This window comes from Petromyzon marinus, chromosome 16 (assembly GCF_048934315.1).
Source record: "Petromyzon marinus isolate PM22_M1 ecotype Great Lakes invasive population chromosome 16, UKy_Petmar_22M1.pri1.0, whole genome shotgun sequence".
In the NCBI taxonomy this organism is placed as follows: Eukaryota; Metazoa; Chordata; class Hyperoartia; order Petromyzontiformes; family Petromyzontidae; genus Petromyzon; species Petromyzon marinus.
The window spans coordinates 18,479,706-18,492,767 of NC_133682.1; positions in this window are offsets into that span (position 1 = coordinate 18,479,706).

Here is a 13,062-nt window from a genome sequence, read left to right on the forward strand (position 1 = left end):
CTTAACAATATATTTAGCTTTTCCCCAATTTTTTTTCTCATTGTGTTAATGGTATCACACAAGACAAGCAATCTATACCACCCTTCGTGGTCAAGGACGACCCACAGGAGCACACAGAACAGAGCTACTTCTAAGATCCAATGAAGTGAAATGCGGTCCAAATTGTAGGGGGGCAGTGCTTTTCCAACCACTCTGCCAATCAAAGTAATGTTCATCACATGGCAGTCAAAAGCAGTAGTTTTCTCAGAGATGGAAATTAAACAATCGAAGTGCACGACCAAATTTAATATCGTTTTTGGTGCAGTTATTGGTGACTGGGCTGAGACTATCAACTTACAACACCTTAATAACCTAGGTTGAATCACAGGTGAGTTTGCCATGCTTTCAAACAAAAAAATCAGTGGTGCCAGCTCATCCACCCTGACTTCCAATTCACTGTGTCACCGTTCGTGTTTTGGGTTCGACGGCTGTATTGCATACAGAGCCGCATGGCCGTGCGTCAAGAGACAGAAGGATGAGCCCGACGATGCCGACCACGGGACGGACGGATGAGGTGTCACGGCGTGCGGGGCGTCACGGTGCAGTCGTACGTTCGGGTAGCGGGAGTGTCGCAGCCAGCCATCGATGGCCACCACGATGCGGTGGGCCTGCAGGGACGCTGCTTGTCTTGTCTCCACCCGCACTCGTGGCATGCGGCGGTCCACGGGCGTGAACAGGTGGCGGGTGGCCTGCAACACGCCCAAAGAGCCCCCAGTAAGGCATTCAACAAACTGTTTGGGCAAGTGCCGTCAGCACACACCTATTCAAGCTGGTACGGCAAACGACGGGGTGGGTACGGCCAGCACCATGCCCGACCGCCTTTGTCTCCACAGCGCTGATGTTTACATGCCACATCAGAGACTCATTTATGGCCGAGTCGACCTAGGGAAGGGCCCAAGACAGGTTCAGACATTTGGCGCTGTTTATTGGTTATGAGCGATAAATATAATCCAACTCGGGTCCCAGGATTCGTAGCGCAGCGCGCTAACCGCTACATTACCGCTCCCCACACGTACACACACACATGCAGATCAGCCCACCTCCTTGATTGGGCTGGGCATGAGCATGCCGCACAGCGGCCTCGAGTTCCGCTTGATGATGCCGACCACTTTGCCAGTGGGCCGACGCATCTTCCCACTTTCGGCTTTCAGCTGGAGACCAAAACAAAGGACAAACATCGTGTTGCGTAATCTAAGCAAGAGCGACGACAGCAGCAGCAGCAGCTGGGATAGCACCGGGAGATGACAACGCAAACTCAAATGAGCACTCACCACAGTAGCGTCTCTCTCACACACTGAAATAATGAATTAACTATATTTTTTTTCCAACTCACTGCGTAACACAATACAATTTGGCTTGAAGGGGAAGGAGCAATCCAAAACAATAGCGCTTAACCTGCGGATGTGGTTTCATGCTGTGTCTCATCAATGTCAATAATGAGACTGATGCTTTGTTAAAATGACAAAAGATCACAGTGAGGCGTCCTCCGTAAATATTGATAAGTTAAAACAGTTCTGGCAATTGATAGAATCAACCGGAACACGCCCATCAGATACCACACGTTAAAAAAAAAACTGCGTAGGCTTTTGCGACCAATATTATCTACAACAAAGGTTACCCTCCCATCTAATTCACAATTTAATGCTTAATCTCTCGATTCTTTATGATTTCACTGATTGACATTTTCTCTTACCTGCTTAGCACATCAGTCACCCTATATGTGTTTAATGTTTACGTAACGTTTTTATAAGTATAACTGTGCAATGATCAGTCTATAAATAATCTGCCCAAGCCAACTTGCACTACATGCGATTTAATATCTAACACTTGTTTATGTTTGTGAAAAATTGTCGACTTTTCATAAACCACGGGTGTTTTCGTGCCAATTTCAATTAACTTCATTGCTGTACTTTATTATGTTTTGCATTTTGTCACTGTGGTATGTATGCATGTAGAACTTATTTCGCACCGTACACAGCCAATCATGCTAATCGGAGGTGCGCGGAAAGGACAACAATCTAAATACAAAAAGCAGTTCTAAAGAAATTACTTTTCAATATAGAGGCCACCCTGTGACCCAGCTCAGACCGTGGAAGCGACGCCGTGTTGAGCCTGGATATGCATAACAGGTGGTATAGGCTCTGCGCCAAAATGGCTGGCAGCAGAGCGCAGTAGAGCAAAATGAACTGTTGTCCTGTCCTTCTATGCTCCTGATCTATGCCCCCCCCCTTCACCAACCCGCACCGAAGTATGGTCAAATAACCCCTACGTACATACAAAAATTGTACGAAATGATTAGCACTCCTGACTTGATTTTGAAGTAATGTAAGGTAAAGTCATTTAATAAACGCAAAATCAAGCTAACAGCATCTCTAATGTGGATTGTTGTCTGGTCACACGGTGTTCATTATGTTTAAGGTCTCTCTTGAAGTGGTTGAGTCTTTGTTGTTATTCTTTGTTTAAACTATATTAAAACTATTTAAAAACTATAAACTATTTTAACTTTACCAGGTAAGGACCCTGAGAGCTACATAGCTCTTTTTAAGTGACCTGGCCACAAATGATCGTTCAATGAAGTATCTTATCACATTTGAAATTGATAGCAGCCAAATACTCTAAGTGCATGTCAGATTGTAACTGTGGAGGGAAAAGCCGGAGGACCTGGAGAAAAATCCATGCGACCACGGGGAGAGAGACACGCACACTGCAGGTGTCTGGGTTTGATTTTGGTTCAGCAGTGTTGAAGCTCCACTCACCACATCCTCCTCATTCTCTTCTGCAACGTCCCCTGCGACGCCCTCATCGTGCAGGACCAGCGAGGAGGGGGCAACCCAGCGCTCCTCGGGGACCATCTCCACGCACACGATGTCGTCGTGCATCGCGCGGTTTAAATGCTGCAGCCCCTGGATCAACACCTGCACGGAGACAAAAAAGATCCCCCGTATAGCCTGAACAGACCGCTGGGCCAAGTGCTGTTAGAGAGCAGCATATACAGTAAAACCTTGGATTGCGAGTAACTTGGTCTGCGAGTGTTTTACAAGACGAGCAAAATTTTTAATGAATATGAATTTGATAAACGAGCGAGGGTCTTGCAATACGAGCAGCTTTGTACTGCCGAGCGTCACGTGATCACAACTGATATACGAGTGCTTTGATATACGAGTGCTTTGGATTACAAACACGTTTCCGGAACGAATTATGCTCGCAATCCAAGGTTTTACTGTACAAGAGTTTTAATACCACGAATAAACAATTTAAAATGTAGGACTATGAGCCCATCAATCTTCTGAAACCAATGTTTTTCAGTAACATATGTTCAAGCAGGGCGATTTCTGGACTGAGTTTTTTCTCCAACAAAGGGCCAATGTACCTAATTGTTATTTAACGTTACATTTTGGACGTGGAAATAGACCATTCATTTTGTTAACAAAGTAGTCACAACCATCATTAGACCTGCTTTGCCAGTACCAAAATATAATAGGGTTTTTCCCCTTTTTTCTGGCAACAAAACTGAAACCTTTTACAAGGAATCATGTGTGCATTAACCACAATACTTGTGGTCAAAATGCAAAGAAAAACACACTGATAATATTTGCAATATATGCGTATGCCTTTTGGCATCCTCTGGTCTCGCACCAATTGGGTCGAGGCTCAAAAGAAAGCCGTCCCTGGTGTGGACCAATCAGTCTCAAGGACAATGCATATATTATCATAGTGTGTTTAACATGTAGGCTTTCGCGACCAATATTATTCATAATGAAGGTTTTTGGGTTAGATCGCCTTATCATGGATTATCATAGTGTGTTTTTTGTTTGCATTTTGACCACAAGTATTGTGGTTAATGCACACATGATTCCTTGTAAAAGGTTTCAGTTTTGTTGCCAGAAAAAAAGGGAAAACCCCTATTATTAAAGTAGTCACAATAACGTATATACGGTGGTTGTGGTGGCGTAGCTATCGAGTGTGCAGGCAGTGCAACTGCACCAGGACCCACAGGCCGGGGCGGCAGGAGCCAGGCTACGACACCTACGTAGGGTGCAAAAGACGTTCAAAATACAAATATTTTAGCCCAGTAGCTCTTAACCTTTACTGCAGCCTTGCAGTAAAGGTTAAGAGCTACTGCTCATGCCAAGAACGCTATGCCACTGCTTCATTATAAATTTGTTTTTAAAACTCACACAGATACGATCGAACAGCATTGTTCCTTCCAGACGCAGGCTTGTGAAACGTGTACCTCTTTATCACTGTCACCGTCCCCTCGCACCCTCAGAGTCCCCTCCAGGTAATTCTCACGACTCGCAAGGAAGGTTCCCTGGACAAACCGGCCGGAGCGCACACCTTGCTGCAGCTGGGACAGCGGGAGATGTTCGGGGAAGATTACCCGGGACTCCACCACATCCTGCACACGTACACAGCACACGCACGGCACATGCACGCGTCAACAACAATTTTGCAACCGCCATCACGTAACGAGACGAAGGATCCAGTCTGATTTATCTCAGAGCAGTACGGCCATCTGTGTTAGAGAACGTTCCACAAAAGCGGATATCATAGAGCTACCTATAGAGTTTCACCCTTCCGTCTCTGCTTTTTGCTAAATATTCCACGTTATAAATCTAGGATTTATTTGATTGATTGACCATTGCTGGTGAGGATGAGACGTTCTAAAAGGGAGCTGTTTAACACGTATTCTTTCGCGACCAATATTATCCATAATAAAGGTTTTTTGGGTAAGAGCGCGTAAATGTGTGTAGTTAACCCGGTACAGCCAATTAGTAAGGTTTGCTACGTAAAACAAAACGTGTCAATTAGTTACTACTGCAGCACGCCAGTGTATTGGAGAGTAAACCCACAACACTTACAAATCGAGTATATCGTTTCCCTGGCGATTACAACCAGCGAAACGTCGTACTCAGCGCAAGGCAAGTGTCCCTTTCTTCAGTGAGGCAGCTGGATGCAACGCGGAAGTGAGGGGTCGGACAAGGGTACAGGCCCGCACCATAAATATGAGGGGGGGGGCAGAGCTGATGCACGCATACGGAGTCTCACCTGCTCCGAGGCCAGTGCCAGACGGTCAATCAACTCAGGGTTGTCCAGCAAGCTGCGCACGTATTCCTCCACTGGGGGTACACAGACACGCGCAGATAAACGCAGACATTATAATTGGCGACACGATTTACCGGACGATTTAGAGTGCCACCCAAAATGTAAATTTGTTACTTTTCAAGTCATGCCTGCTGGATTTATTAATTTTCCTGTTTAACTAAAGCACTGTTTAACAAGAGGCACTACAGACTTGATTCAAAGCTTTCGTGACTGCAGGAATTACTCTTTGTTTTTTTTTCGGTAAAGTCACGTATAAATAAGAAATAATAAAATAACATAATAGCGTACGACGTTTCGGTTGCAACACAAGCAGCCATCATCAGGTACAGAAGAGCTAAATTTACGAGAGAGAGGAAACACATAAACCCAGATGTATATACATACACACAAGTAGGGGGGAACTAACACAGATACAACAGGGGACACAGAGAGAGAAGCATACCAAACAAACAGGGTTTAGCAAAATTTGGAAACCATATAAAGCAACACAGACGGTCGGTCAAAACACAATTAACGCATAGTCTGGTTGATTACGCGATTTCAAAGATTGCTAAATTGCAAGTTAAGTATGAAATTTAAAATACAGACCGCGCACACACACATAGACATCCAAGTAGAGTGAACCAGCACAGACACGCACACAGTGAAGTCGCCTTAAATAGGCAGAGAAGGTAAGGCTGAGAGACAATGGGACAATTTAGCATGAGGTATGCATGGAGCAAAGGGGGTGCAGCAGCACACACTCGGAAACACCAAGGTCCACACACAGGCAGAGACAGCACAGAGACACAAATCCAAGCCAAGACACAAAGGCAGATACACAAGCAGAGACAACACAAAGACACAAACCTCATACCTCCCCGTAGAGGTGGTTCAGACTTGATTCGAAGCTTTTGTGACTGCAGGAATTACTCTTTGTTTTTTCGGTAAAGTCACGTATAAATAAGAAATAATAAAATAACATAATAGCGTACGACGTTTCGGTTGCAACACAAGCAGCCATCATTAGGTACAGAAGAGCTAAATTTACGAGAGGAAACACATAACCCCAGATGTATATACAGACACACAAGTAGGGGGGAACTAACACAGATACAACAGGGGACACAGAGAGAGAAGCATACCAAACAAACAGGGTTTAGCGCCCGAAACGTCGTGATTTGTTTTATTTTATACCTATGTTACTTTACCGAAAGAACCAAAGAGTATGTTTAACTGTGTCTCTGTGACTGTGCGTGTTTAACTGTGTCTTTGTATTTGACTGTGTCTGTGGTGCACGTCTTTGTTGCCCTTAATATGGCTGTCTGGGTAGCGAGTGGTCGCTCAGTGGTTAGTTCACTGTGCTACGAACCCAAAGGCCAGAGTTCGATTCCCGCTCACGGCCAACATCAGTGACAATTATCTGAACCGGTCTTGGGCCTCCCCAGGTGGACTCAGTCTCAAATGAGTACCTGGTGCGGTGTGTAAACATCTACACTGGGGAGACAAAGGCGGCCGGGCGTGTTGCTGGGCACCCACCCCGTCGTGTACCGTGGCCGACCTTCACAGAAGTTGCCCCAAGTTTGTTGAAGGCCACACAGGGAATTTTTTTCTTTTTTTTAGTGCATCCACCGCGACCTGGCTGCGAGGAAATTGCTGGTAACGCATGGACACATCGCAAAGATTTGCGACTTTGGGCTGGCACGGGACGTCCAGACTGACCCCAACTACATGGTGAAGGGCAATGTGAGTCCTTCACCTTACTTAGCATCATCAGCATCATTATCAGTATCGCCAATGTCATCACCATCATCGGGATAGAAGGCCCATCACTTTAATTGTACTCAATGTTTTTATTTTATTTTGCACAGCCTCTAAGAAAAAAAGAGTGGGGGTGCTGCCACACACGGTGGTTCAATGGCTCTCCCACCCTGGATTTGCAATCCAGAGGTCGGCAATTGGATTCAATCTCCCTGCTCTGCCGACAGTTCAAAATATGGGGCAATTTCACAAATCCCCTTCCTCCTCCCCCCCCATGTGGTACACGGGGTAACTGGCCCAGAATAACCTGTGGTGGTGACCACCAGGCTAACTACACTAATTACAACATGACTAGCTACGACAGAACGGGACCACAGTTCGGGTCCCAGTCCATGTGTTGGAGACTCGGTAGAACGTAGACGTAGACAAAGGTTTCTTCAGGATGAACAACGCCGGTCCCTCTGGGGGACCCAGCTTATATTCTCTGTGGCGTGGCTGGCTCCGCCCTTGGCCACGACCACTTTCTAGAATCATCGAGCAGCAGGATCTGGACCCCGACCACGTGACCACCCCTAGCCCCCACTTGGGGCCCCTTTGTAGACTTAACCGGTCACGTGTCCTCTCGGGTCAACCAGAGTGCCATGGCATTTAGTAACCCGTTTCCTACGGTCGGCACTCCCACACCCTATCCTGTTGGGTTGGCACTGCACGCCAAGCGTGATGCCATCCAGCGGGATCAATCAGCGCTGACCGAGCCCCTCTAGGGCCGGTACTACACCCACACCAGAGTGGTATCCGCGATGTCAATACACCGCACGCCGTGCCTCTCTAGGCCCGGCACTACACAGTGCCATCCCGTGATGTCACTACACATTTAACCCTTCAGGGTAGTGGAGGGCTAGATGACGCTAATTTGGCCAGATGAATATGGCCTGACGCACAAAACGTATGACGAATCGCGATGCATCGGCCTGAACTGAATTTACTGAACGTATTGTTGTTGTGCTTGTGGCCATGCGGTCATGTCCATTAGGTGCCTCTGCCTGTAAAGTGGATGTCTTCAGAAAGCATGTTCCATGGGCTCTACAAGGTGCAGAGCGACGTGTGGTCATATGGTATGCTACTGTGAGAAATCTTATATTTTGCTGAGACAAACTTTCACTTGCCACAAACATTCGGGGCCCTGAGTACAGAAGATCCTCACAGCAGACAACGATTGTAGTCTTATCTTACACTATGATTTTTAATTGCGTAAAGTTCAGATTTAAAGCTTTCGTGACTGCAGGGATTCATCTTCTTGGTTCTTTCGGTAAAGTAACGTAGAATGGAAAAAAAAAAACGTAATAAAAAATAAAATTTTCACGACGTTTCGGCCACAACATAAGTAGCCTTCTTCAGGTGAAGGAACAGAACTGTCGGGACGACAGCACTTCAATGACTGCTGCTAAGATTCGCAGTGTCGTTTAAACTAGGTGGGAGAGGTAAAGTGCCTTGACAAAGGAGTTTACATATCAAACAGGATAATTTAGCATTTAAATAGCTGCGTTAAAGTGTTGGATCAGCAGGGTGTTAAAGTCAGAAATTAGCATGTAACTGGGAGATTAGCATGATGTTAATGTGAGGGATTAGCATGTGACTGGTCACGGAAATAGCTATGTTAAAGTCAAAGTTTCCATCTCAACAGAGGCATTTAGTATATGGACGCTAAAGGACTGCAACTACCCAACTATCATACAATAAACCGATGTGAAAAAAAACTAAGTAGAAACTTCATCAATATAATAAATGTACTCAATATATTCTTCAATAAATTGAGCTATAAACATAAAGTAACTGGGAATACACTACACTATCTAATGAATACCATATAGTAAACTACTAAAAACTAAAATACAAACTACATCAATGTTATCAATAAACTCTATATACTCTCCATCAGCTGAGCTATTAACAATAAGTCGTTATACATTACAATGCCATATGGCGAAAAAAATGGGTGGCGGTTTTTTCCTTCTTTCCAACGTTAGCACCACGGAGAGCGACGAGCCTCGTTCAGACGGACGAGTCCATCCATGCTCGGAACGGAGGAGGGGGGAGAAACAGCCACGATGTGCTGCTCTGTCCTGTGTTGCATTACAACCATGCCATAAACTAGACTACTATACATTGTAATGTTATACCTTCCAATCTAAACTACATTGTATAATATCGTATACACAGCCCAATGTACGCTCTAACATTATGCATTATATTGATATGTCTCCAAATAAACGTTTTCCTACATTACACAACTATACACCGTAATATACACTACCATAGACAAACCCACCCTTGAATTATACAATGCGTTACTTTAGACTACCCTATACTTTAGACTGTAAAATATTAGACTTGTAATATTACACTATGTATTATTCTACCAACCCTACTGTATACCACACAGCTGTATATTCACTATAAAATTACAATACTATATATTGCCTTATGAATTATGTTAAACATTACAATGTTATACTATTTATTATTATATAACATGCTATAAACCAGGGGTGTCCAAACTACGGCCCGCGGGCCAACTGCGGCCCGCCATCCATTTTTAATTGGCCCGTATCAAAGTTTAAAAATATAATGGACTATGGCCCACTGTATTGCATTTCTTAATTTAAACACTAGACAGCGCTATTGTCTTGAACAAGGCCGCGTCTCCACAAAGCAAGCAATCGTAGAAAACATTTGCTCAGGGTCACCAGAAATGCCGGAACCGAAGAGACGCAAGATTGCAAGTGAGTGCAGAAAATTTCAGACTCGGTGGAAAAATGATTTTTTTTTCATAGAAACCAAGGGGAAGTGTGTTTGTTTGATTTGTAATGAGAGTGTTGCCGTGATGAAAGAGTACAATGTACGACGGCATTATGAAACGAAACATCAGATCTTCACGTCCTACACTGGCGCCGAGCGGAGAGAGAAGGTAAAGCAAATGGCAAGCTAGCCTGCTAACGCAGCAGCAGGGTTTTTTTTCCGTGCTAACAAAGCTCAAGAAAATGCAACAATAGCCAGCAATGAAGTAGCTCAACTCATTGCCCTACACGGGAAACCTTTCTCAGACGGTGACTTCATCAAACAGTGCCTCACTACAGTCGTGGGAATGTGCCTGGAGAAAATGCAGGATTTTAACGATGTTAGTATGTCCAGAAATAAGGTTGTGCGGCGAATTGAAGACTTGTCGGCTAACTTAAAACAGCAAGTGTCAGATAAAGCTTGTGCTTTCGATTTTTACTCGATTGCATGTGATGAGAGCACAGATGCCACGGACACTGCACGGCTGTTAATTTTTTTGCGGGGAGTTGATGAGAATTTTTGCATTACGGAGGAACTGCTTGATCTTCGGAGTCTAAAGGGGACAACAACTGGGAAGGATATGTTTTGAAGCTGTATCAGATTCAATTAACCAGGCTGGACTTAAATGGGACAAGCTGTGTGGAATTACAATGGATGGGGCTCCAGCAATGACAGGCGAGCACAAAGGAATGGCTTCTATGGTGAGTGCCAAGGTGCAGGAGAGCGGAGGTGAGACTGTTAAAATGCACTGTATCATCTACCAAGAAGCCCTCTGTGCCAAGATAATCCAGCTTGGCGATGTGATGAACACAGTTGTGAAATGTCAAAAAATTATGGCCCGAGGGCTTTACCACAGAGAATTGCAAGCGTTCCTCTCTGATGTCGATGCTGAATACGGGGACCTACTCTACCATTCCCAAGTGCGCTGGCTCAGTCGCGGCTCCGTGCTGCAGTGGTTTTATTCCCTGAGATCAAATATCGACAAGTTTTTGAAAGAAAAGGGCAGACCTCTCCATGAGATCAGTGACCCTTTATGGTTGGCAGGCCTGGCTTTTTTAGTTGATCTCACGAGACTACAAGGCAAAGAGCAGCTGGTACCACAGCTGTATGTGCACATGAAAGCATTCCGTGCGAAGCTCCGTCTCTTCGAGTCACAACTGCGCAACTTCAATGTAGCGCACTTCCCCACGCTGACCGAAATCAATGCGCATTTCCAAATGCCAAGCTCTCTGCAAAAATGGGAGAATATGTGTCTGTGATCACATCTCTCATGACAGAATTCAGTCAGCGCTTCCAAGATTTTTCTGTCATTGAGAAGGAAATCACACTGTTTGCGGCTCCGTTTTCAATGGATGCAAAAGAAGTGGAGGAGAGTCTGCAATTAGAACTGATCGAAATTCAGTGTGATGATTCTCTGAAGAATCAGCATCAGCTTCTCTCCCTACCTGACTTCTACCGGAGTTTGGAAAAGGCCAAGTTTCCTCCGACGAGACGCCATGCAAAACGAATGATGAGTCTGTTCGGCTCAACATACATAAGTGAGCAGACATTCTCTCTGTTAACGCTAAACAAAAGCAGGCTGAGAACCAGAACGACCGACAGCCATCTCCGTGACGTCCTTCGCATCTCAACCACCAAACTTACTCCTGACCTGCCAGCTATCCTTCAGACCAAAGTGCAGCATCACTGCTCCCACTGAGCGTAACATTATTCCCATTACAGGTGAGTTAAAAATATACACACCGTTTTCATTTGTTAATAAGCCCAATTACTTTATAAATTCAGTCAATTAAAGTTGATGACAATTGTTTTAACAAACGTTAGTTGATGTGTTAACAAGCCCAATAATTTATTTGTGTAATAAGCTTGAAATATCCACATCCCCTATTTGTCTTCTTGTCTCTCCCTTCATATGGACAATGAAGGGGGATCAGCACCCTAAGAACCAATCTGAGGCTGTCACTGAGAGAATTACCTGCCAACCTTTTTGTAAAAAATAAAATTAATATCTACTAATGAAGAGCTATGATGGAGGCTTTTTTTCTTCAAACATGTTCAATAATCAAACGTAATTTACCTGCATTTGATTGATTTTGACAATATTAGTGCATGAGAAGTGAGGCAGTATACCTCACGTCTAGTGAGTGGCCCAATCCTTCGTATATTTTTCTGTATGTGGCCCTCGGGAAAAAAAGTTTGGACACCCCTGCTATAAACCATACCATTGACCGTCGTGTGAAAGGTATTAAGAGGCAGTGGCAGCGAATGGACTGCGATCTGAAAGTCACCATAAAATACAATCTATTAAGTACCAAAATGGTTTATAACGTCTTTCCAATGGTTACTAAGCCAGAATCCATCTTCTCGGTTGAAATTGTTTCTGTGTTTGTATATGTGGATGGCCTCATGAACGAATCTCTCATGGTAGCCAGATGGCTTGCAGAGAACGTCCGTCTTGGAGAAGTCAATGTCATGTGAGCCCACTGAATTATAAGTGATCTGCCACGGCTGAGGTGCTCGTCCTACCGTGTTTCAAGTCTGCTTTATGTTCACGGATGCGGTCCCAGATATGTCGTTTGGTTTCTCCAATGTAACTGCTACCACAGAGGCAACTTAGTTTGTAGACGCCCGGGTACTGTATGTCTGGAACCACATCTTTTACAGACGGAACCAGATCACGGATTTTATGTACTGTGTTGAATCGGACCTGGATCTTGTGTTTATTCAGGATTTTGGAGATCTTTTTTGTGACCCCCGCAATGTAGGGTAAGGTGATGGTTTTGAATGGCTCAAGAGGATCCTTCTTCATGGCTGGAGTGATGGCAATGTGTTCCTGGTCGGAAATGCATTGGGCTCTATGGTATAGAGTCTTGATGAGGGAGTTCTTCTGGCATGAATGGTGGTGGGAATCCGGTTTTAAGTAAGCATTCGTATGCGTAGCTTTCCTGTCAACAGAGTGGCTCATTGAACCATCAGGTCTCCTTTTAATTAGGACATCCAAAAAGGGTAGCTTGCCATCTTTTTCGACCTCCATGGTGAATCTGATGGCTGGGTGTATGGAATTGATGTGGTCGAGGAATTGGTTTGTGTTATGGTCGAAACGTCGTGAGAATTTTTATTGTTTTATATATTTTATTATTTTGTTGTTTCCCTTCAACGTGACTTTACCGAAAGAACTAAGCATATGAATTACTGCAGTCACGAAAGCTTTAAATCAAAATTTCATTGGAAAGACGTTATAAACAATTTCAGTTTTTAATTGATTGTATTTTATGGTGACATTCAGACTGCAGTCCATTCGCTGGCACTGCCTCTTCACACGACGGTCAATGGTATGGT